Source organism: Pleurodeles waltl, chromosome 5 (genome assembly GCF_031143425.1).
Source record: "Pleurodeles waltl isolate 20211129_DDA chromosome 5, aPleWal1.hap1.20221129, whole genome shotgun sequence".
NCBI lineage: Eukaryota > Metazoa > Chordata > Amphibia > Caudata > Salamandridae > Pleurodeles > Pleurodeles waltl.
The window spans coordinates 29,341,032-29,366,914 of NC_090444.1; positions in this window are offsets into that span (position 1 = coordinate 29,341,032).

Consider the following 25,883-nt stretch of genomic DNA (forward strand, 5'->3'; position numbering starts at 1 on the left):
TCAAACCTGTAGGTGATTATCAGATTTCTTTCCTCCATTGTCGACAGGTCCACCAGCGGTAAGTACACCAGAGGATTCCACCATCTCCTCACATGTCCCAGCGGACGGTGCCTATGAAGGACAACAACGACCAGAGAGTCAAACAAGTCAGAGGTATGTACCCACAGTCTACACAGAACACCCTTCATACACAAAATCTGGCCTGTATGTGTGTTTAGAGTAGGCCTTGGTATGTGTGACGCAGTTGGTAATTAGGCCATGTAGGCCCCTGAAATGGTGGCTGCCTGACCTGTAAAGTGGGACAATGGGATGTCAGGTAACTGCGCTGGCATTGTATACTGTTGCTGCATTGGTTAACATTGGACCCTATGTGTCCCAGGAGCCAATGACGATGTACGCCGGCAGTGATGGTACGCACCGCCGCGGACGTGACCGCCATTTTCTTGCTGTTGAATCACTCGATACCTGATCTTCGACAGGAGAGGACCTACATTGCAAGTGCTGCTGTGACCTCGGTCTGGAAGAGACAATGGCTTGTGCGTCTGGGGAAAGGGCCCCTGCCTTCACATCGGAGGAGTTGGAGAAGCTTGTCAACGGGGTCCTCCCCCAGTAAACGCTACTCTACGGTCCTCCAGACCAACAGGTAAGTACACAGGGGGCATGATGTATGGGCTATGCTTGTGTGGAGAGGGCTTGTTGTAAGAAGGAAGGGGGCAGAGTTCTGAGTGCATGAAAGGCGGTGGGTGCATGTGCCACATGGCAAGGGTAGGGATGGGGACCACTCACTTCGACAGCGCAGTTGGTTATGACTTCTCTTCTTCCCCTGTACATTTCCTGTAGGTCAGCGCCCACCAGAAGAAGGATATTTGGCGTGCCATATCCAAGGACGTCCGGACCCTGGGGGTCCACCACAGACGGAGCACCCACTGCCGGAAGAGATGGGAGTACATTTGCCGCTGGAGCAAGAAGACGGCGGAGGCTCAGCTGGGGATGGCCCCCCAATGTGGGAGGGGTGCCCGTCAAACCATGACCCCCCTGATGTTTAGGATCCTGGCGGTGGCCTACCCAGAGTTGGATGGGTGATTGAGGGCATCACAGCAGACACAAGGGGGTGAATACACTCTCATTCAGCTGACTGCGCGCAGTGGAGGGGTCTGGGTGGGGGAGGAGGGCTCTGGGTTTGCCTAGGCCAGGGCGAGTTCCGTAGGCTAGGCCCCCTCGTAAGGCATGGCCCTGTTGCCCCCCACCCCACCTCTGTAGAGTGCCAAGTACAGGTATTCATGCACCTGTGTCATCTATGTGTGCAGATGCCATCCATAGCCTTGTAGGCCATTTCCCAGGAATTGCACTGTAGAGCCCAACAGCGTGACGTAGTGCAGGGGGATGCTGTGTCTGTCTTGTCCGCCAACGGTAGCGGTAAGCCATGCACTCAACCTGTCTTTCTTCTGTTTCCCCCCCCTTTTTTGCGGTCTCCCTGTTCTTGTGTGCACTAGCATCATCAGACGGAGGAGCAGTGGCCCTGGAGCACGAGGGAGCTGCGTCCCACATTGCCATGGAGGGCCACACTACGGACTCTGAATACACCAGAGGGACGGAGGGCGAGGGGAGCACCACGGCGGTGACAGGAGCTGAAACCAGCAACACGGACTCGTCCTCCGATGGGAGCTTCCTTGTGGTGGCGGCAACATCTGTGCCCCCCACTACTACAGGTACAGCCGCCACCCCCCCTACCAGCACCGCCCTCCCAGCAGCCCCTCAGCCTTCACCCCGTGCCCGCTCACCCACGAGGGTGGGCATCACCTTCACCCCAGGCACCTCAGCCCCTGCCCCTGTCACCTCTGCTGCCCTCAGTGAGGAGGCCATTGACCTCCTCAGGTCCCTCACTGTTGGGCAGTCTACCATTTTGAATGCCATCCAGGGTGTAGAAAGGGAGTTGCAACAAACCAATGCATTCCTGGAGGGCATTCATTCTGGCCAGGCTGCCCTTCATCGATCCTTTCAAACTCTGGCCTCAGCACTGATGGCAGCCATTGTCCCTCTGTCTAGCCTCCCCCCTCCAACTTCCTCCACCCAGACCCAATCCCCTGTTCCTCTGCCTATCTCAAGCACACCATCAGACCAGCCTGCACACCCCTCACCACACAAGGGAAGCTCAGGCAAACATAAGCACCACACATCCCACAGGCACTCACGCAAGCATCACACACATACAGACACACCAACATCCACTGCCTCCACTGTGTCCCCCTCCTCCTCGTCTCCCTCCTCCCTCCCAGTCTCGTCTACACTCACACCTGCATGCACTACCACTACAGCCACTACATCCCGCATCAGCACACCCACCACCACACCCCGCTCACGTGCAGTCACCACCCCCACTACCATTCACACGTCCCCTATGTCCTCTCCCAGTGTGTCTGTGACACCCCCTCCCAAGATACACAAAAGCAGGCACACACCCACCCAACATACATCCACCTCACAACAGCCTCCAGCGCATGCACCTGCACCCAAAGCCACAAAAATTACACCTCCTACAACCACCACCTCTTCCTCCACTCCCAAACCCCCTCCAGCTACCCGTCCCAGTGTCTCCAAACAACTTTTCCTGTCCACCCTTAACCTATTTCCCACCACCCCCCGTCCAACTCATAGGCACCGTACTAGCACCTCAGTCACAAAATCTCTGGGACCAGTGGTGCCTGTTGTGACAGGTATGTAGAGTGCACCGGCCATCAGGCCAGCCAGTGTGTCACGGAGCCAGAGCACAGCCAGTCCCCCCCGTGAAGTACCAAAAGTTGGCCAGTGCCCGGTGGGAGAGGGGGAAGACTCCAGCCACCCAAGCCGCTCACAGGGGTCCCGGGGGGAGTGTGGACTCAGGTGTGACTCCTCCCAAGGTGGGGAAGGGGCAGAAGAAACCCGCAAAGTCTGGGAGGAGCAGCACGGCAGAGAAGACCGCCATCATCACCGCTGACCAGGAGGCCACCGCCAGCCCCATTGTCGCTGCCCAGGAGGGCCCCGCCAGCCCCATCGTCGCTGCCCAGGACACCACCGCCAGCCCCATCGTCGCTGTCCAGGAGGACCCCGCCAGCCACAGCCCAGCTACCCAGGAGGGTCCCGCCATCCACAGCCAAGCTGCCCAGGAGGGCCCCGCCAGCCACAGCCCAGCTGCCCAGGAGGGCCCCGCCAGCCGCAGCCCATCTGACCAATGAAGGACCACCAGCCTCAGCCCAGCTGGGCAATGAAGGACCGGCAAGTCAAGCACCGCTGAACAGGGCAAGCACTGCTGAACAGGGCCGCCAAGTCAAGCACCGCTGAACAGGGCAAGGACCGCCAAGTCAAGCACCGTTGAACAGGGCAAGGACCGCCAAGTCAAGCACCGCCGAACAGGGCAAGGACCGCCAACTCAAGCACCGCTAGCCAATGAGCGGCAGGGGCAGTGACGCAACTGGGACCGTCACGGGTGAGTGATGCACTCTGGGCACCAGTCCCCCTCCAGAACCAGTGGAGACATGCATCCACTACCTCTGTCCTGCACAGGATGAAGCACTGTGGGCACCAGTCCCCCTCCAGAATCAGTGGAGACATGCATCCACTACCTCTGTCCTGCACAGGATGAAGCACTCTGGGCACCAGTCCCCCTCCAGAACCAGTGGAGACATGCACCCATTACCTCTGTCCTGCACAGGATGAAGCACTCTGACCACCAGTCCCCCTCCAGAACCAGTGGAGACATGCATCCACTACCTCTGTCCTGCACAGGATGAAGCACTCTGGCCAATAGTCCCCCTCCAGAACCAGTGGAGACTGTTATCCACTTGAGAGACTGTGGCTTTGCACACCCCAGGATGCAGCAGTGGGCAAACCACCCACTGTAGGGACTTCAGAGACTGTGGCTTTGCACTCCCCAGGATGGTACAGTGGGCAAACCACCCACTGTAGAGACTTGAGAGACTGTGGCTTTGCACTCCCCAGGATGGTACAGAGGGCAACCCACCCACTGTAGAGACTTGTGAGACTGCGGCTTTGCACTCCCCAGGATGGTACAGAGGGCAAACCACCCACTGTAGGGACTTCAGAGACTGTGGCTTTGGACTCCCCAGGATGGTACAGTGGGCAAACCACCTACTGTAGAGACTTGTGAGACTGTGGCTTTGCACTCCCCAGGATGGTACAGTGGGCAAACCACCCACTGTAAAGACTTGAGAGACTGTGGCTTTGCACTCCCCAGGATGGTACAGTGGGCAACCCACCCACTGTAGAGACTTGTGAGAGTGTGGCTTTGCACTCCCCAGGATGGTACAGTGGGCAATCCACCCACTGTAGGGACTTGTGAGACTGTGGCTTTGCACTCCCCAGGATGGTACAGTGGGCAAACCACCCACTGTAAAGACTTGAGAGACTGTGGCTTTGCACTCCCCAGGATGGTACAGTGGGCAACCCACCCACTGTAGAGACTTGTGAGAGTTTGGCTTTGCACTCCCCATGATGGTACAGTGGGCAAACCACCCACTGTAGGGACTTCAGAGACTGTGGCTTTGCACTCCCCAGGATGGTACAGTGGGCAATCCACCCACTGTAGAGACTTGTGAGACTGTGGCTTTGCACTCCCCAGGATGGTACAGTCGGCAATCCACCCACTGTAGAGACTTGTGGAACTGTCGCTTTGCACTCCCCAGGATACATCAATGGGCATGGAGCCCCCTCGTGGATCTGGCGTTGTGCACTCATCCGGCTGAGGTGCCCCTCATTCCCTTCCCCCTGAGGTGCCTGTTGTATTTCTATCTGATGCGCCAGCAGTGTTCTCTCCGTCATGTTCAGGTATCTTGTGTGGGCCTCGCCCATGCATTTTGGGCCCAGTGGTCCATGGACTATGAATGGTGCAATACCTGGACTACTAACCTTCGTGCATATTTTGTTAATAGTGTATATATATATATATATATATATATATTTTGGCTTACTGAATTTTGATATATTACAATGGTTACACTCATTTCCTTTTGTCTTTGCATTCTTCCGAGGGGGTTGGGGGGTGTTACTGTAATGTTTGGATATGCATTGGTGTGTGTGTTGTAGTGGGTGAGGGTGGGGGTTAGGGTGTTGCGTGTGTGTGTCCCTGTTTTTTGCCTCCCCTATGTCGTTGGTGCAGTACTCACCCTGGTCTTCCCCGCCGGCGTTGGTCCTCCTGGTACAGGAGCAGGAAGACTAGCTCAGGAAGAACATGGAGTTCCGGCTCCATGGTGTCCTCCTTCCTCGTGGAGTGTGTATAGGTGAGTGTTTTCCCTTCGAAATGCCTGTTTCCACTGTGTTTTTATCCGCGGTGAATCCGCCCCGGAAAAAGTGGTGGATTGGCCTGTCATAATAGTGTGGGCAGTACATTGTCCTCCGCCTGTCTGTTGGCGGTGACCGCCAAGCTGTTTGTTTGTACCGCCGTGGCCGTCGGAGTGTTAATGTGGCTGTCTTGTTGGCGGTTTCCGCCACGGTCGTAATTCCAAAATAAATTCCGCCGGCCTGATAGCGATCTTACCGCCGCTTTAACACCGTCCGCCAGGGTTGTAATGACCCCCACTGTCTTTTCATGGTGTTCCTGTGTAGGAAAGCACCATCTTGCCTGGCATGTTATCCCCATTTTTACATGTATGTCAGTTTGTTTTTCCATGTCTCACTGGGATCCTGCTAGCCAGGACCACAGTGCTCATAGTTTGTGGCCTGAATGTGTTACCTGTGTAGTGATTGACTGTGTCACTGAGGTTCTGCTAACCAGAACGTCAGTACTTATGCTCTCTCTGCCTTTAAAATTGTCACTATAGGCTGGAGACCATTTTCACCAATTCAAATTGGCACACTGGAACACCCTTATAATTCCCTAGTATATCGGACCTAGGTATCCAGTGAACTGGGGTTCCAGGAGATCCCTATGGGCTGCAGCATTTCTTTTGCCACCCATAGGGAGCTCAGACAACTCTTACACAGGACTGCCACTGCAGCCTGAGTGAAATAACCCACACGTTATTTCACAGCCATTTTACACTGCTCTTAAGTAACTTATAAGTCACTTACATGTCTAACCTTCACTTAGTGAAGGTTAGGTGCAAAGTTACTTAGTGTGTGGGTACCCTTGCACTAGCAAAGGATCCCCCACATAGTTCAGAGCAATTTCCCCAGACTTTGTGAGTGCGGGGACACCATTACACGTGTGCACTCATTATAGGTCAATTCCTAAATGTAGCTTCACATTGCTAACTCCGAATATGGCCATGTAACAAGTCTAAGATCATGGAATCGTCCCCCATGCCAAATCTGGTATTGGGATGCCAAGCCCATGCATCCCCGGTGCTCCACTATGGACCCCGGGCAGTGCCAAACCAGCTCTCTGGGGTTTTCTCTGCAACTACAGCTGCTGCCACCCCAGATACAGGGTTCTGCCCTCCTGGGGTCTGTGCAGCCCTGTCCCAGGAAGGCAGAACAAAGGATTTCCTCTGAGAAAGGGTGTTACACCCTCTCCTTTGGAAATAGGTGTTAAGGGCTGGGGAGGAGTAGCCTCTCCCAGCCTCTGGAAATGCTTTGAAGGGCACAGATGGTGCCCTCCTGGTATAAGCCAGGCTACACCAGTTCAGGGAACCCCCAGTCCCTGCTCTGGGGTGAAACTGGACAAAGGAGAAATGAGTGACCACTCCCTGGTCCATCACCACCCCAGGGGTGGTGCCCAGAGTTCCTCCAGTATGTCCCAGACCTTTGCCATCTTGAATCCAGAGGTGTGAGTACACAATGGAGGCCTCTGAGTGGCCAGTGCCAGCAGGTGACGTCAGAGACCCCTCCTGATAGGTGCTTACCTCACTAGGTGGACAATCCTCCTCTGAGGGCTATTTAGCGTCTCTCTTGTGGGCTTTTCCTCAGATAACGACTTGCAAGAATTCACCAGAGTTCCTCTGCAGCTTTCTCTTCGACTTCTGCCAAGGATCGACCGCTGACTGCTCCAAGACGCCTGCAAAAGTGCAACAAAGAAGCAAGTTTACTACCAGCGACATTGTAGCGCCTAATCCTGCCGGCTTTCTCAACTGTTACCTGGTTGTGCATGCTTTGTAGGCTGCCTGCCTTCAACCTGCACTGGAAGCCATGAAGAAATCTCCTGTGGGTTGATGGAATCTTCCCCCTGCTCCAGCAGGCACCAAACTTCAGTATCACCGGTACTCTGGGACCCCACTCATCCTGATGAGCGTGGCCCCTTGAACACAGGTGGTGGACACTGTAGGAGGCTGGCCTGGCTTGTAGTGGTTACCAGAGGCACTTACACCTTGTGCCAGGTCCAGTTATCCTTTATTAGTGTAGAAGAGGTGTTTCTAGCAGCTTAGGCTGGTAGAAGGTAGCTATGGCAAAGCAGCTTAGGCTGAACTAGGAAACATGTAAAGGTCCTACAATACCACTGGTGTCATATGCACAACATCATAAGAAAACAGAATACACAGAGTTACTAAAAATAAAGGTACTTTATTCTTATGACAATATGCCAAAAGTATCTCAGTGAGTACCCTCAGTATGAGGATAAATTATCTACACAAGATATATGTACATAAACCAAAATTAGGTAAGCAATAGCAAGAAAAGTAATGCAAACAGTGTAGAATTACAATAGATTGCAATGGGAGCACATAGGTATAGGGGAAACACAAACCATATACTCCAAAAGTGGAATGCAAACCACAAATGGACCCCAAACGTATGTGAGCTTGTAGAGGGTCGCTGGGACTCTAAGAAAACAGTGAGGGTTACAAAAATAGCCCACCCTAAGACCATGAAAGGTAGGTGTAAAGTGCACCTACTACCCCCAGAGAGCACAGAAGTTGTGATGGGGGGATTCTGCAGGAAGAACAAACACCAGCAATGCAACAACAGTGGATTTCCGGACCTGAGTACCTGTAAGACAAGGGGACCAAGTCCAATAGTCGCGACAGTGTCGAGAGTGGGCAGGAGCTCAGGAAATGCCAGCTGAAGGTGCAAGGAAGCTGCCACCTGTTAGAAGAAGCTTGGAGTTCTGCAAGAAAGAAGAGGACTAGGAACTTCTCCTCTGGAGGATGGATGTCCCACGTCACAATGAAGCTTGCAGAGGTATTTCCACGCAGAAAGAATACAAACAAGCCTTGCTAGCTGCAAGGGTCGTGGCAGAGGTTTTTGGGTGCTGCTGTGGCCCAGGAGGGACCAGGATGTCGCCACTTGGAGGAGGAGACAGAGGGGGCGCACAGCAACTCAGGGAGCTCTCACAGAAGCAGGCAGCACCCACAAAAGAACCTGAACGGGAACTTGGAAAGAAAGTTAACCAGAGTCCATGCAAAGTCACAAAAGGGAGTCCACGATGCCAGAGGACAACTCAGAAGATTGTGCACTGCAGGAAGGAGTGCCGGGGACACAGGCTTGGCTGTGCACGAAGGAAATCCTGGAAGAGTGCACAGGAGATGGAGCAGCTGCAAATCACGCGGTACCCAGCAATGCAGTCTAGAGTGGGGAGGCAAGAACTTACCTCGACCAAACTCTTCGTAGTGCCTGTTCTGGCGTTTCTGCGGGTGCTGCCTGCTTCTGAGAGGGCTCCTTGTCTTGCTCGGCATCCCCTCTGTCCCCAGACGAAATTGGCGACATCCTGGTCCATCCTGGGCCACAGCAGCATCCAAAAACGCTAACCGCACAACTTGCAGCTAGCCAACAATGATGGATTTCCAGTTGAGGGTACCTGTGGAACAAGGGGACCAAGTCCAAAAGTCACAAGCAAGTCGGAGATGGGCAGATGCCCAGGAAATGCCAGCTGTGGGTGCAAAGAAGCTTCGACTGGACAGAAGAAGCTGAGGTTTCTGCAGGAACGAAAAGGGCTAGAGACTTCCCCTTTGGTGGACGGATCCCCCTCGCCTTGGAGAGTCGTGCAGAAGTGTTTTCCTGCCGGAAAGACGCCAACAAGCCTTGCTAGTTGCAAATCGTGCGTTTGGCGTTTTTGGACGCTGCCGGGGCCCAGAAGGGACCAGGAGGTCGCAATTTGGACCTGAAGAGAGAGGGGACGTCGAGCAAGACAAAGAGCCCTCACTGAAGCGAGTAGCACCCAGGGAAGTGCCAGAAACAGGCACTACGAGGATGCGTGAAACGGTGCTCGCCGAAGTTGCACAAAGGAGTCCCACGTCGCCGGAGACCAACTTAGAAAGTCGTGCAATGCAGGTTAGAGTGCCGTGGACCCAGGCTTGGCTGTGCACAAAGGATTTCCGCCGGAAGTGCACAGGGGCCGGAGTAGCTGCAAAGTCGCGGTTCCCAGCAATGCAGCCCAGCGAGGTGAGGCAAGGACTTACCTCCACCAAACTTGGGCTGAAGAGTCACTGGACTGTGGGGGTCACTTGGACAGCGTCGCTGGATTCGAGGGGCCTCGCTCGTCGTGCTGAGAGGAGACCCAAGGGACCGGTAATGCAGCTTTTTGGTGCCTGCGGTTGCAGGGGGAAGATTCCGTCGACCCACGGGAGATTTCTTCGGAGCTTCTGGTGCAGAGAGGAGGCAGACTACCCCCACAGCATGCACAAGCAGGAAAACAGTCGAGAAGGCGGCAGGATCAGCGTTACAGAGTTACAGTAGTCGTCTTTGCTACTATGTTGCAGGTTTGCAGGCTTCCAGCGCGGTCAGCAGTCGATTCCTTATCAGAAGGTGAAGAGAGAGATGCAGAGGAACTCGGATGAGCTCTTGCATTCGTTATCTAAAGTTTCCCCAGAGACAGAGACCCTAAATAGCCAGAAAAGAGGGTTTGGCTACTTAGGAGAGAGGATAGGCTACTAACACCTGAAGGAGCCTATCAGCAGGAGTCTCTGACGTCACCTGGTGGCACTGGCCACTCAGAGCAGTCCAGTGTGCCAGCAGCACCTCTGTTTCCAAGATGGCAGAGGTCTGGAGCACACTGGAGGAGCTCTGGACACCTCCCAGGGGAGGTGCAGGTCAGGGGAGTGGTCACTCCCCTTTCCTTTGTCCAGTTTCGCGCCAGAGCAGGGGCTAAGGGGTCCCTGAACCGGTGTAGACTGGCTTATGCAGAATTGGGCACATCTGTGCCCAAGAAAGCATTTCCAGAGGCTGGGGGAGGCTACTCCTCCCCTGCCTTCTCACCATTTTCCAAAGGGAGAGGGTGTCACACCCTCTCTCAGAGGAAGTTCTTTGTTCTGCCATCCTGGGCCAGGCCTGGCTGGACCCCAGGAGGGCAGATGCCTGTCTGAGGGGTTGGCAGCAGCAGCAGCTGCAGTGAAACCCCAGGAAGGGTAGTTTGGCAGTACCAGGGTCTGTGCTACAGACCACTGGGATCATGGGATTCTGCCAACTATGCTAGGATGGCATAGAGGGGGCAATTCCATGATCATAGACATGTTACATGGCCATATTCGGAGTTACCATTGTGAAGCTACATATAGGTAGTGACCTATATGTAGTGCACGCGTGTAATGGTGTCCCCGCACTCACAAAGTTCAGGGAATTGGCTCTGAACAATGTGGGGGCACCTTGGCTAGTGCCAGGGTGCCCTCACACTAAGTAACTTTGCACCTAACCTTTACCAGGTAAAGGTTAGACATATAGGTGACTTATAAGTTACTTAAGTGCAGTGTAAAATGGCTGTGAAATAACGTGGACGTTATTTCACTCAGGCTGCAGTGGCAGGCCTGTGTAAGAATTGTCAGAGCTCCCTATGGGTGGCAAAAGAAATGCTGCAGCCCATAGGGATCTCCTGGAACCCCAATACCCTGGGTACCTCAGTGCCATATACTAGGGAATTATAAGAGTGTTCCAGTAAGCCAATGTAAATTGGTAAAAATGGTCACTAGCCTGTTAGTGACAATTTGGAAAGAAATGAGAGAGCATAACCAATGAGGTTCTGATTAGCAGAGCCTCAGTGAGACAGTTAGTCACTACACAGGTAACACATTCAGGCACACTTATGAGCACTGGGGCCCTGGGTTACCAGGGTCCCAGTGACACATACAACTAAAACAACATATATACAGTGAAAAATGGGGGTAACATGCCAGGCAAGATGGTACTTTCCTACAAATGGCATGACCAGAAGGCTGTTTTGGTTCAGTACCAACCAGGGCAGAAAGTGTGGGTCTTGGAGCCTGTGACCCAAGAGCACTCCAAGATAAATGGAGTGGACCCCACACAATTGTTGAGAAAAAGGGTGAAGTCACCTACTTGGTTGACTTAGGCACTGCCAGGAGTCCCCTTTGGGTGCTCCATGTCAACCGCCTGAAACCCTACTATGACAGGGCTGATCTCACCCTGCTCATGGCAACTGATGAGGGACAGGAAGAACACAGTGATCCTCTACCTGATCTCTTCTCTTCCACAGAGCAAGATGCTCTTGTGGAAGGTGTCGTTTTGGCTGATTGTCTTACTGCTGAGCAGAAAGACCATTGCATAAATCTCCTGGGTCAGTTTTCTGAACTCTTCTCTACTGTGCCAGGTACCACTTCTTGGTGTGAGCACACTATAGATACTGGAGACAGCTTGCCTGTCAAAAGTAAGATCTATAGGAAGCCTGACCATGTCAGAGACTGCATAAAGCAAGAGGTCCAGAAAATGTTAGAACTGGGAGTGGTTGAGCACTCTGAAAGTCTATGGGCCTCTCCTGTGGTACTTGTGCCAAAGCCTCATTCCAAAGATGGAAAGAAGGAAATTAGGTTTTGTGTTGATTACAGAGGTCTCAACCAGGTAACCAAAACTGATGCTCACCCTATACCCAGGGCAGATTTGCTCATAGATACACTGGCATCTGCCAAGTATCTAAGCACTTTTGATTTGACTGCAGGGTATTGGCAGATCAAATTATCAGAAGATGCTAAAGCAAAAACTGCATTTTCAACCATTGGAGGACATTACCAGTTCACAGTAATGCCTTTTGGATTGAAAAATGCACCTGCCACTTTTCAGAGGTTGGTGAATACAGTCCTGCAAGGGCTGGAAGCCTTCAGTGCAGCATATCTGGACGATATAGCTGTCTTTAGCTCCAGCTGGGATGATCACCTGGTCCACCTATGGAAAGTTTTGGAGGCCCTGCAAAAGGCAGTCCTCACTATCAAGGCTTCAAAGTGCCAGATAGGGCAGGGGAAGGTGGTTTATCTGGGACACCTGGTTGGTGGAGAACAGATTGCACCACTTCAGGGGAAGATCCAGACAATTATGGATTTGACTCCCCCTACTACTCAGACTCAGGTGAGAGCCTTTTTAGGCCTCATTGGGTATTACAGGAGGTTCATAAAGAACTATGGCTCCATTGCAGCCCCTCTTAATGACCTCACATCCAAAAGAATGCCTAAAAAGGTATTGTGGACAGCAAACTGTCAGAAAGCTTTTGAGGAGCTGAAGCAGGCCATGTGCACTGCACCTGTCCTGAAAAGCCCATGTTACTCTAAAAAATTCTATGTCCAAACTGATGCATCTGAATTAGGAGTAGGGGCAGTCCTATCACAACTTAATTCTGAGGGCCAGGATCAACCTGTTGCTTTTATTAGTAGGAGGTTGACCCCTAGAGAAAAGCGTTGGTCTGCCATTGAGAGGGAGGCCTTTGCTGTGGTCTGGGCTCTGAAGAAGTTGAGGCCATACCTGTTTGGCACTCACTTCATTGTTCAGACAGACCACAAACCTCTACTTTGGCTAAAACAAATGAAAGGTGAAAATCCTAAATTGTTGAGGTGGTCCATATCTCTACAGGGAATGGACTATACAGTGGAACATAGACCTGGGAGTACCCACTCCAATGCAGATGGACCCTCCAGATATTTACACTTAGACAATGAAGACCCATCAGGTAATGACTAGTCTTATTGTCCTTCGTTTGGGGGGGGGGGTTGTGTAGGAAAGTACCATCTTGCCTGGCATGTTACCCCCATTTTTCACTGTATATATGTTGTTTTAGTTGTATGTGTCACTGGGACCCTGCCACACAGGGCCCCAGTGCTCATAAGTGTGCCTGACTGTGTTACCTGTGTAGTGACTAACTGTCTCACTGAGGCTCTGCTAACCAGAACCTCAGTGGTTATGCTCTCTCATTACTTTCAAATTGTCACTAACAGGCTAGTGACCAATTTTACCAATTTACATTGGCTTACTGGAACACCCTTATAATTCCCTAGTATATGGTACTGAGGTACCCAGGGTATTGGGGTTCCAGGAGATCCCTATGGGCTGCAGCATTTCTTTTGCCACCCATAGGGAGCTCTGACAATTCTTCAACAGGCCTGCCACTGCAGCCTGAGTGAAATAATGCACAAATTTTTTCGCAGCCATTTTCACTGCACTTAAGTAACTTATAAGTCACCTATATGTCTATCCTTTACCTGGTAAAGGTTAGGTGCAAAGTTACTTAGTGTGTGGGCACCCTGGCACTAGCCAAGGTGCCCCCACATTGTTCAGGGCAAATTCCCCGACTTTGTGAGTGCGGGGACACCATTACATGCGTGCACTACACATAGGTCACTACCTATGTGTAGCTTCACAATGGTAACTCCGAATATGGCCATGTAACATGTCTAAGATCATGGAATTGCCCCCTCTATACCATCCTGGCATAGTTGGCACAATTCCATGCTCCCAGTGGTCTGTAGCACAGACCCTGGTACTGCCAAACTGCCTTTTCAGGGGTTACACTGCAGCTGCTGCCAACCCCACAGACAGGCATCTGCCCTCCTGGGGTCCAGCCAGGCCTGGCCCAGGATGGCAGAACAAAGGACTTCCTCAGAGAAGGGGTGGTACACCCTCTCCCTTTGGAAAATGGTGTGAAGGCAGGGGAGGAGTAGCCTCCCCCAGCCTCTGGAAATGCTTTCTTGGGCACAGATGTGCCCAATTCTGCATAAGCCAGTTTACACCGGTTCAGGGACCCCTCAGCCCTGCTTAGGCGCGAAACTGGACAAAGGAAAGGGGAGTGACCACTCCCCTGACCTGCACCTCCCCTGGGAGGTGCCCAGAGCCCCTCCAGTGTGCTCCAGACCTCTGCCATCTTAGAAACAGAGGTGCTGCTGGCACACTAGACTGCTCTGAGTGGCCAGTGCCAGCAGCTGACGTCAGAGACTCCTTCTGATAGGCTCCTTCAGGTGTTGCTAGCCTATCCTCTCTCCTAAGTAGCCAAACCCTCTTTTCTGGCTATTTAGGGTCTCTGTCTTTGGGGATTCTTCAGATAACGAATGCAAGAGCTCATCAGAGTTCCTCTGCATCTCTCTCTTCACCTTCTGCCAAGGAATCGACTGCTGACCGCGCTGGAAGCCTGCAAAACTGCAACAAAGTAGCAAAGACGACTACTGCAACCTTGTAACGCTGCTCCTGCTGCCTTCTCGACTGTTTTCCTGGTGGTGCATCCTGTGGGGGTAGTCTGCCTCCTCTCTGCATCAGAAGCTGTGAAGAAATCTCCCGTGGGTCGACGGAATCTTCCCCCTGCAACCGCAGGCACCAAAAAGCTGCATCACTGGTCCCTTGGGTCTCCTCTCACGACGACAAGCGAGGTCCCTCGAATCCAGCAACACAGTCCAAGTGACCCTCACGGTCCAGTGACTCTTCAGTCCAAGTTTGGTGGAGGTAAGTCCTTGCCTCCCCATGCCAGACTGCATTGTTGGTAAACGCGACTTTTGCAACTTCTCCGGCCTCTGTGCACTTCCGGCGGAAATCCTTTGTGCACAGCCAAGCCTCGGTCCACGGCACTCTAACCTGCATTGCACGACTTTCTAAGTTGGTCTCCAGCAACGTGGGCCTCCTTTGTGCAACTTCAGGCGAGCACCATTTCACTTTTCTTTGTAGTGCCCGTTCTGGCACTTCTGCGGGTGCTGCCTGCTTCTGAGAGGGCTCCTTGTCTTGCTCGGCGTCCCCTCTGTCGCCAGACGAGATTGGCGACATCCTGGTCTATCCTGGGCCACAGCAGCATCCAAAAATGCTAACCGCATGACTTGCAGCTAGCAAGGCTTGTTGGCGTCCATTCGGCGGGAAAATACTTCTGCACGACTCTCCACGGCGTGGGGATCCATCCTCCAAAGGAGAAGTCTCTAGCCCTTGTCGTTCCTGCAGAAACCTCAGCTTCTTCAGTCCAGTAGAAGCTTCTTTGCACCCACAGCTGGCATTTCCTGGGCATCTGCCCATCTCCGACTTGCTTGTGACTTTTGGACTCAGTCCCCTTGTTCCACAGGTACCCTCGACTGGAAATCCATTGTTGTTGCATTGCTGGTTTGTGTCTTTCCTGCAGAATTCCTCTATCACGACTTCTAAGTCTTTGGGGGAACTTTAGTGCACTTTGCACTCACTTTTCAGGTTCTTGGGGTGGGGTATTTTTCTAACCCTTGCTATTTTCTAATAGTCCCAGCGACCCTCTACAAGTTCACATAGGTTTGGGGTCCATTCGTGGTTCGCATTCCACTTTTGGAGTATATGGTTTGTGTTGCCCCTATCCCTATGTGTTTCCATTGCATTCTATTGTAACTATAAATTGTTTGCACTGTTTTCTAAGACTATACTGCATATTTTTGGTATTGTGTACATATATCTTGTGTATATTTCTTATCCTCATACTGAGGGTACTCACTGAGATACTTTTGGCATATTGTCATAAAAATAAAGTATCTTTATTTTTAGTATAACTGTGTATTGTGTTTTCTTATGATATTGTGCATATGACATTTGTGGTACTGTAGTAGCTTCACACGTCTCCTAGTTCAGCCTAAGCTGCTCTGCTAAGCTACCATTATCTATCAGCCTAAGCTGCTAGATATCCTATACACTAATAAGGGATACCTGGGCCTGGTGCAAGGTGTAAGTACCCCTTGGTACTCACTACAAGCCAGTCCAGCCTCCTACACATACTGGAACACCCTTATAATTCCATAGTATATGGTACTGAGGTACCCATGGTATTGGGGTTCCAGGAGATCCCTATGGGCTGCAGCATTTCTTTTGCCACCCATAGGGAGCTCTGACAATTCTTACATAGGCCTGCCACTGCAGCCTGAGTGAAATAACGTCCACGTTATTTCACAGCCATTTACACCTGCACTTAAGTAACTTATAAGTCACCTATATGTCTAACCTTTACCTGGTAAAGGTTAGGTGCAAAGTTACTTAGTGTGTGGGCACCCTGGCACTAGCCAAGGTGCCCCCACATTGTTCAGGGCAAATTCCCTGGACTTTGTGAGTGCGGGGACATCATTACACGCTTGCACTACACATAGGTCACTACCTATGAGTAGCTTCACAATGGTAACTCCGAATATGGCCATGTAACATGTCTAAGATCATGGAATTTCCCCCTCTATCCCATCCTGGCATTGTTGGTACAATCCCATGATCCCACGGGTCTGTAGCACAGACCCTGGTACTGCCAAACTGCCTTTTCAGAGGTTTCACTGCAGCTGCTGCTGCTGCCAACCCCTCAGACAGGTTTCTGCTCTCCTGGGGTCCAGCCAGGCTTGGCCCAGGATGGCAGAACAAAGGACTTCCTCAGAAAGAGGGTGTTACACCCTCTCCCTTTGGAAAAAGGTGTTAAGGCAGAGGAGGAGTAGCCTCCCCCAGCCTCTGGAAATGCTTTCATGGGCACAGATGGTGCCCATTTCTGCATAAGCCAGTCTACACCAGTTCAGGGACCCCTCAGCCCTGCTCTGGCGCGAAACTGGACAAAGGAAAGGGGAGTGACCACTCCCCTGACCTGCACCTCCCCTGGGAGGTGCCCAGAGCTCCTCCAGTGTGCTCCAGACCTCTGACATCTTGGAAACAGAGGTGCTGCTGGCACACTGGACTGCTCTGAGTGGCCAGGGCCAGCAGGTGACATCAGAGACTCCTTCTGATAGGCTCCTTGAGGTGTTGCTAGCCTATCCTCTCTCCTAAGTAGCCAAACCCTCTTTTCTGGCTATTTAGGGTCTCTGCTTTGGGGATTTCCTTAGATAACGAATGCAAGAGCTCATCAGAGTTCCTCTGCATCTCTCTCTTCACCTTCTGCCAAGGAATCGACTGCTGACCGCGCTGGAAGCCTGCAAAACTGCAACAAAGTAGCAAAGACGACTACTGCAACTCTGTAACGCTGATCCTGCTGCCTTCTCGACTGTTTTCCTGGTGGTGCATGCTGTGGAGGTAGTCTGCCTCCTCTCTGCACTAGAAGCTCCGAAGAAATCTCCCGTGGGTCGACGGAATCGTCCCCCTGCAACCGCAGGCACCAAAGAACTGCATTACCGGTACCCTGGGTCTCCTCTCAGCACGACGAGCGAGGTCCCTTGAATCCAGCAACTCAGTCCAAGTGACTCCCACAGTCCAGTGACTCTTCAGTCCAAGTTTGGTGGAGGTAAGTCCTTGCCTCCCCTCGCCAGACTGCATTGCTGGGAACCGCGACTTTTGCAGCTACTCCGGCCTCTGTGCACTTCCGGCGGAAATCCTTTGTGCACAGCCAAGCCTGGGTCCACGGCACTCTAACCTGCATTGCACGACTTTCTAAGTTGTCCTCCGGCGGCGTGGGACTCCTTTGTGCAACTTCGAATGAGCACCATTTCACTCCTCTTTGTAGTGCCTGTTCCAGCACTTCTGCGGGTGCTGCCTGCTTTTGAGAGGGCTCCTTGTCTTGCTGGGCGCCCCCTCTGTTCTCTGACCCAATTGGCGACATCCTGATCCCTCCTGGGCCACAGCAGCATCCAAAAACCCTTACTGCACGATTTGCAGCTAGCAAGGCTTGTTGGCGGTCTTTCGGCGGAAAAACACTTCTGCACGACTCCACACGATTTGGGACATCGATCCTCCAAAGGGGAAGTTTCTAGCCCTTGTCCTTCCTGCAGAATCCTCAGCTTCTACTGCCTAGTAGCAGCTTCTTTGCACCCACAGCTGGCATTTCCTGGGCATCTTCCCATCTCCGACTTGCTTGTGACTTTTGGACTTGGTCCCCTTGTCCCACAGGTACCCTCGACTGGAAATCCATTGTTGTTGCATTGCTGGTTTGTGTCTTTCCTGCAGAATTCCCCTATCACGACTTCTATGTCCTTTGGGGAACTTTAGTGCACTTTGCACTCACTTTTCATGGTCTTGGGGAGGGCTATTTTTCTAACCCTCACTGTTTTCTTACAGACCCAGCGACCCTCTACAAGGTCACATAGGTTTGGGGTCCATTTGTGGTTCGCATTCCACTTTTGGAGTATATGGTTTGTGTTGCCCCTATCCCTATGTGTCCCCATTGCATCCTATTGTAACTATACATTGTTTGCACTGTTTTCTAAGACTATACTGCATATTTTTGGTATTGTGTACATATATCTTGTGTATATTTGCTATCCTCATACTGAGGGTACACTCTGAGATACTTTGGCATTTTGTCATAAAAATAAAGTACCTTTATTTTTAGTATATCTGTGTATTGTGTTTTCCTATGATATTGTGCAAGTGACACTAGTGGTACTGTAGGAGCTTCACTCGTCTCCTAGTTCAGCCTAAGCTTCTCTGCTAAGCTACCATTATCTATCAGCCTAAGCTGCTAGACACCCTATACATTAATAAGGGATACCTGGGCCTGGTGCAAGGTGTAAGTACATCTTGGTACTCACTACAAGCTAGTCCAGCCTCCTACAGGGGTTGGCAGCAGCAGCAGTGGAAACCCCGGAAAGGCAGTTTGGCAGTACCCGGGTACTGTGCTAGAGACCCGGGGATCATGGAATTCTTCCCCCAATGCCAGAATGGCATTGGGGTGACAATTCCATGATCTTAGACATTTTATATGGCCATGTTCGGAGTTACCATTGTGAAACTACACATAGGTAGTGACCTATGTGTAGTGCACGCGTGTAATGGTGTCCCCGCACTCACAAAGTCCAGGGAATTTGCCCTGAATGATGTGGGGGCACCTTGGCTAGTGCCAGGGTGTAGGAGGCTGGACTGGCTTGTAGTGAGTACCAAGGGGTACTTGCACCTTGCACCAGGCCCAGTTATCCCTTATTAGTGTATAGGGTGTCTAGCAGCTTAGGCTGATAGATAATGGTAGCTTAGCAGAGCAGCTTAGGCTGAACTAGGAGACGTGTGAAGCTACTACAGTACCACTTAGTGTCATATGCACAATATCATAAGAAAACACAATACACAGTTATACTAAAAATAAAGGTACTTTATTTTTATGACAATATGCCAAAGTATCTTAGAGTGTACCCTCAGTGAGAGGATAGGAAATATACACAAGATATATATACACAATAGCAAAAATATGCAGTATAGTCTTAGAAAACAGTGCAAACAATGTATAGTTACAATAGGATGCAATGGGGAAACATAGGGAGAGGGGCAACACAAACCATATACTCCAAAAGTGGAATGCGAACCACGAATGGACCCCAAACCTATGTGACCTTGTAGAGGGTCGCTGGGACTATTAGAAAATAGTGAGAGTTAGAAAAATAACCCTCCCCAAGACCCTGAAAAGTGAGTGCAAAGTGCACTAAAGTTCCCCTAAGGACAAAGTAGTCATGTTAGAGGAATAATGCAGGAAAGACACAAACCAGCAATGCAACAACTGTGGATTTCCAATCTAGGGTACCTGTGGAACAAGGGGACCAAGTCCAAAAGTCACAAGCAAGTCAGAGATGGGCAGATGCCCAGGAAATGCCAGCTGCGGGTGCAAAGAAGCTTCTACTGGACAGAAGAAGCTGAGGTTTCTGCAGGAACGAAAAAGGCTAGAGACTTCCTCTTTAGTGGACGGATCCCTCCCGCCGTGGGAGAGTCGTGCAGAAGTGTTTTCCCGCCGAAAGGACGCCAACAAGCCTTGCTAGGCGCAAATCGTGCGTTTGGCGTTTTTGGACGCTGCTGGGGCCCAGGAGGGACCAGGAGGTCGCAAATTGGACCTGAAGAGAGAGGGGACGTCGAGCAAGACAAAGAGCCCTCACTAAAGCAGGTAGCCCCCGGAGAAGTGCCAGAAACAGGCACTACGAGGATGCGTGAAACGGTGCTAGCCGAAGTTGCACAAAGGAGTCCCACGTCGCCGGAGACCAACTTAGAAAGTCGTGCAATGCAGGTTAGAGTGCCGTGGACTCAGGCTTGGCTGTGCACAAAGGATTTCCGCCGGAAGTGCACAGGGGCCGGAGTAGCTGCAAAGTCGCGGTTCCCAGCAATGCAGCCCAGCGAGGTGAGGCAAGGACTTACCTCCACCAAACTTGGACTGAAGAGTCACTGGACTGTGGGGGTCACTTGAACAGAGTCGCTGGATTCGAGGGACCTCGCTCGTCGTGCTGAGAGGAGACCCAAGGGACCGGTAATGCAGCTTTTTGGTGCCTGCGGTTGCAGGGGGAAGATTCTGTCGACCCACGGAAGATTTCTTCGGAGCTTCTGGTGCAGAGAGGAGGCAGGCTACCCCCACAGCATGCACAAGCAGGAAAACAGTCGAGAAGGCGGCAGGATCAGCGTTACAGAGTTGCAGTAGTCGTCTTTGCTACTATGTTGCAGGTTTGCAGGCTTCCAGCGCGGTCAGCAGTCGTTTCCTTATCAGAAGGTGAAGAGAGAGATGCAGAGGAACTCGGCTGAGCTCATGCATTCGTTATCTAAAGTTTCCCCAGAGACAGAGACCCTAAATAGCCAGAAAAGAGGGTTTGGCTACCTAGGAGAGAGGATAGGCTACTAACACCTGAAGGAGCCTATCAGCAGGAGTCTCTGACGTCACCTGGTGGCACTGGCCACTCAGAGCAGTCCAGTGTGCCAGCAGCACCTCTGTTTCCAAGATGGCAGAGGTCTGGAGCACACTGGAGGAGCTCTGGACACCTCCCAGGGGAGGTGCAGGTCAGGGGAGTGGTCACTCCCCTTTCCTTTGTCCAGTTTCGCGCCAGAGCAGGGCTAAGGGGTCCCCTGAACCGGTGTAGACTGGCTTATGCAGAATTGGGCACCTCTGTGCCCAACAAAGCATTTCCAGAGGCTGGGGGAGGCTACTCCTCCCCTGCCTTCACACCATTTTCCAAAGGGAGAGGGTGTCACACCCTCTCTCAGAGGAAGTTCTTTGTTCTGCCATCCTGGGCCAGGCCTGGCTGGACCCCAGGAGGGCAGATGCCTGTCTGAGGGGTTGGCAGCAGCAGCAGCTGCAGTGAAACCCCAGGAAGGGCAGTTTGGCAGTACCAGGGTCTGTGCTACAGACCACTGGGATCATGGGATTGTGCCAACTATGCCAGGATGGCATAGAGGGGGCAATTCCATGATCATAGACATGTTACATGGCCATATTCGGAGTTACCATTGTGAAGCTACATATAGGTTGTGACCTATATGTAGTGCACGCGTGTAATGGTGTCCCCGCACTCACAAAGTTCAGGGAATTGGCTCTGAACAATGTGGGGGTACCTTGGCTAGTGCCAGGGTGCCCTCACACTAAGTAACTTTGCACCTAACCTTTACCAGGTAAAGGTTAGACATATAGGTGACTTATAAGTTACTTAAGTGCAGTGTAAAATGGCTGTGAAATAACGTGGACGTTATTTCACTCAGGCTGCAGTGGCAGGCCTGTGTAAGAATTGTCAGAGCTCCCTATGGGTGGCAAAAGAAATGCTGCAGCCCATAGGGATCTCCTGGAACCCCAATACCCTCGGTACCTCAGTACCATATACTAGGGAATTATAAGGGTGTTCCAGTAAGCCAATGTAAATTGGTAAAAATGGTCACTAGCCTGTTAGTGACAATTTGGAAGTAATGAGAGAGCATAACCACTGAGGTTCTGGATAGCAGAGCCTCAGTGAGACAGTTAGGCACCACACAGGGAACATATACATGCACACCTATGAGCACTGGGGCCCTGTGTGACAGGGTCCCAGTGACACATACATATAGGCCACAAACCTATGAGCACTGGGGTCCTGACCAGCAGGATCCCAGTGACACATAACAACCATACTGAAAACATAATGTTTTCACTATGTGCACTGGGGCCTGGCTATCAGGATCCCAGTGAGACAGTGAAAACAGTGACAAACACCCTGACATACACTCACAAACAGGCCAAAAGTGGGGGTAACAAGGCTAGAAAGAGGCTACCTTCTCACACAGGGTGCCCACACACTAAGTTACTTTGCAGCCAACCTTCACCAGGTGAAGGTTAGACATATAGGTGACTTATAAGTTACTTAAGTGCCGTGGTAAATGGCTGTGAAATAACGTGGATGTTATTTCACTCAGGCTGCACTGGCTGTCCTGTGTAAGAATTGTCAGAGCTCCCTATGGGTGGCAAAAAAAATGCTGCAGCCCATAGGGATCTCCTGAAACCCCAATACCCTGGGTACCTCAGTACCATATACTAGGGAATTATGTGGGCGTGCCAGTATGCCAATGTGAATTGGTAAATTTAGTCACTAGCCTGTTATTGACAAATTTGGAAAGCAGAGAGAGCATAACCACTGAGATTCTGGTTAGCAGAGCCTCAGTGAGACAGTTAGGCATCACACAGGGAACACATACAGGGCACATACCTATGAGCACTGGGGCCCTGCCTGGCAGGGTCCCAGTTACACATAGAGTAAAACAACATATATACATTGAAATATGGGGGTAACATGCCAGGCAAGGTGGTACTTTACTTCTTCACGACGTGGGACATCCATCCTCCAAAGGGGAAGTTCCTAGTCCTCTTCGTTCTTGCCGAAACCAAAGCTTCTTCCATCCAGTGGCAGCTTCTTTGCACCCTCAGCTGGCATTTTCTGGGCACCTGCCCACTCTCGACATTGTTGCGAGTCTTGGACTTGGTCCCCATGTTTCACAGGTACTCAGGTCCGGAAATCCACTGTTGTTGCTTTGCTGGTGTTGGTCTTCCTTGCAGAAACCCCCTATCACGACTTCTGTGCTCTCTGGGGGTTATAGGTGCACTTTACACCTACTTTTCAGGGTCTTGGGGTGAGCTATTTTTCTAACCCTCACTGTTTTCTTACAGTCCCTGCGACCCTCTACAAGCTCACATAGGTTTGGGGTCCATTTGTGGTTCGCATTCCACTTTTGGAGTATATGGTTTTTGTTGCCTCTGTACCTACGTGCTCCTATTGCAATCTACTGTAACTTTGCATTGCTTGCATTACTTCCTTTTGCTATTACTGCATATTTGTGGTATTGTGTACATATATCTTGTGTATATTTGGCATCCTCATACTGAGTGTACTCACTGAGATACTTTTGGCATATTGTCATAAAAATAAAGTACCTTTCTTTTTGGTATATCTGTGTATTGTGTTTTCTTATGATATTGTGCATATGACACCAGTGATATAGTAGGAGCTTTGCATGTCTCCTAGTTCAGCCTAAGCTGCTCTGCTATAGCTAACTTCTATCAGCCTAAGCTGCTAGAAACACCTCTTCTACACTAATAAGGGATAACTGGACCTGGTACAGAGTGTAAGTACCCCTTGGTACCCACTACAAGCCAGGCCAGCCTCCTACTGTATGGCCACAACTTTTTCAGTGCCCAGACCACAGCAAAGGCCTCCCTCTCAATGACAGACAAACGCTTTTCTTTAGGGGTTAACCTTCTGCTGATAAAAGCAACTGGTTGATCCTGGCCCTGAGAATTCAGTTGTGATAAGACTGCCCCTTCCCCTAATTCAGATGCATCAGTTTGAACAATGAATTTCTTGGAGTAACATGGGCTTTTTAGGACAGGTGCAGAGCACATGGCCTTTTTGATCTCCTCAAAAGCTTTCTGACAGGTAGCTGTCCACAATACCTTTTTAGGCATCTTCATACTAGTGAGATCATTAAGAGGGGCTGCTATGGAGCCATAGTTTTTAATGAATCTCCTGTAATACCCAGCGAGGCCTAAGAAGGCTCTCACCTGGGTCTGGGTTGTAGGGGGAACCCAATCCGTGATTGTCTGGATTTTTCCCTGAAGTGGTGCAATCTGTTCTCCACCTACCAGGTGTCCCAGATAAACCACCTTTCCCTGCCCTATCTGGCACTTTGAGGCCTTGATAGTGAGGCCTGCCTTTTGCAGGGCCTCCAAAACTTTCCAAAGGTGGACCAGGTGCTCATCCCAGGTGGAGCTAAAGACAGCTATGACATCTAGATATGCTGCACTAAAATCCTCCAGCCCTTGCAGGACTGTGTTCACCAACCTCTGAAAAGTGTCAGGTGCATTTTTCAAACCAAAGGGCATCACTGTAAATTTGTAGTGCCCTCCTATAGTTGAAAATGCAGTCTTAGGTTTAGCATCCTCAACCAATTTGATCTGCCAATACCCTACAGTCAAATCAAAGGTGCTAAGATACTTGGCAGATGCCAGTGTATCAATGAGCTCATCTGCCCTGGGTATATGGTGTGCATCAGTTTTTGTTACCTGATTGAGACCTCTGTAGTCTACACAAAACCTCATCTCCCTTTTTCCATCTTTTGAGTGAGGCTTTGGTACAAGCACCACAGGACTCGTCCTTGGGCTTTCAGAAGGTTCAACCACTCCTAGATCTTATGCAGTCCCTGACATGGTCAGGCTGCCTATAGATTTTACTTTTGACAGGCAAGCTGTCTCCAGTATCAATTGTGTGTTCACACCAGTACGTTGTTCCTGGCACAATTGAAAAGAGGTCAGAAAACTGTCCAAGGAGATTTATACAGTTGTCTTTCTGTTCTGCAGTAAGATAGTCTGCCAAAACTACTCCCTCCACTAAAGCATCAGATTCAGTGGTGGAAAAGAGATCAGGGAGAGGGTCACTCTCTTCTTCCTGTCCCTCATCTGTAGCCATGAGTAGGGAGAGATCAGCCCTTCATTGTAGGGTTTTAGGCGGTTGACATGAATCACCCTGAGGGGACTCCTGGCAGTGCCCAGCTCTACCAGATAAGTAACCTCACCCTTCTTTTCAACAATGAGATGGGGTCCACTCCATTTTTCCTGGAGTGCTGTTGGTGCCACATGCTCCAATACCCACACCTTCTGTCCTGTTGGTACTGAATCAGAACAGCCTTCTGGTCATGCCATTGCTTCTGGAGCTCTTGGCTGGCCTGGAGGTTTTTACTGGCCTTTTTCATGTACTCGGCCATTCTGGATCTTAGGCCAAGTACATAGATCACTATGTCCTGTTTGGGAGCTTTTAAAGGTTGTTCCCAACCCTCCTTCACAAGTGTTAGTGGACCTCTTACAGGTTGTCCAAAGAGGAGTTCAAAGGGGCTGAAGCCCACTCCTTTCTGGGGTACCTCCCTGTAAGCAAAAAGGAGGCAAGGTAACAGGACATCCCATCTCCTCCTGAGTTTTTCAGGGAGTCCCATTATCATTCCTTTGAGAGTTTTATTAAACCTCTCTACCAGTCCATTAGTCTGTGGATGATAAGGGTGGTGAATTTGTAGGTTACACCACATTCCTTCCACATTGCTTTCAAGTATGCAGACATGAAGTTGCTACCCCTGTCTGATACAACCTCTTTAGGGAAACCCACCCTGGAAAAGATTCCTAGGAGGGCCTTTGCCAATGCAGGATCTGTAGTGGTCCTTAGAGGAATTGCTTCACAATATCTTGTGGCATGGTCCACAACCACCAAGATAAACCTATTGCCTGAAGCAGTAGGAGGGTCAAGGGGGCCAACTATGTCAACCCCTACACTTTCAAAGGGCACCCCAACCACAGGTAGTGGAATAAGGGGAGCCTTTAGAGTGCCACCAGTCTTGCTACTGGCTTGGCAGGTCACACAAGACTTGCAAAAATCTTTTGTGTCCTCTGACATCCTAGGCCAGTGAAACAGGGGGACAAGCCTTTCCCATGTTTTGATCTGGCCCAAATGCCCAGCCAAAGGAATGTCATGTGCAAGAGTTAGGAGGAACTCTCTGTACTACAGGGGAATGACCAATCTCCTGGCTGCTCCAGGTGTTGGGTCCCTTGCCTCTGTGTACAAGAGGTTGTCCTCCCAGTAAACTCTATGTGAGTCACTGACATCCCCATTTTGCTG